Source organism: Parus major, chromosome 24, assembly GCF_001522545.3.
Source record: "Parus major isolate Abel chromosome 24, Parus_major1.1, whole genome shotgun sequence".
In the NCBI taxonomy this organism is placed as follows: Eukaryota; Metazoa; Chordata; class Aves; order Passeriformes; family Paridae; genus Parus; species Parus major.
Window position 1 is genome coordinate 4,733,437 of NC_031792.1, and position 1,048 is coordinate 4,734,484.

A 1,048-nucleotide genomic window follows, 5' to 3' on the forward strand; every position below is an offset into this window, starting at 1 on the left:
TTTGTTATGGTTGTCGGCTTCCTCCAGCAGCCTTTCATAATCTGGAAAAGCAGAGGGCCCAACACGGAGGGAAGTTTTTCATTATCGGCTCCGAGGAGTTGGGAGATGGGAGATTAGGGGGAAAGGCACAAATCCGCTGTTCCAGGAAAGAAAAATAGGGGATTGCTCTCTGGTAAGATGTGAAAATGCCTTGGAAATACTGGCTGCAACCAGAGCAAGAGATTGGTTCTATTTGTATTGTTATATGTTATAACATATCCTATATGTTATGCATATATATATAATATATATATTATTATACAATTATAACACTATTATTATTATTATTATTATTATTATTTTTATAGCAAACAGGAGTTGAACTCAATAACCTTTGTGGGTCATCACTTCCAACTCAGAAAATTCTTTATTTGTGTGATCATTGTGTTGCATTATTAGATATGATGATGATGATGATGATGATGAGGATGATGATAATGATGATGATGATAATGATGATGATGGTGATGATGATGATGATGATGATGGTGATGATGATGATGATGATGATGATGCAACCAGCACCTGCAGCCTGGCTCAGAATCAGGAATTTCTCGGCATCACAGGGTTGCACCCACCACCTTGATAATTTTTTCCCATTTGGGAAAAGCAACAGTGGAATTTTATCTTTTTTTTTTTGTGCTTCAGGATCTCTGTTTTTAAGAGGCACCTGCAGAAATTGAAGGTGATGGGTCAAGAGAGGAGTTTTGTTCATCCTCTGCAGCTGGACGGTCTCGGATCCAGCAATGCAATGTGATTTCTCGTAAATACAATTTTTTCTAGTGAAAAACTCCTTAGATGTCTTTTGCTCCTTATCCAAACTTGAGCCCCAACACAGCTCCAGTGGGTTTGGAATCTGTGCAGCAGGAACAGCCATCGAGCAGGGATTGAGCAGTCTGGATTCCAGCAAGAGCTCTGGTTTAAACGTGGCTTCAGAGGTTGTTTGGCACAACACCCTACAGACAGGGGAAAAGAGGTGTAAATCTATATATACAGATAGATATAAATA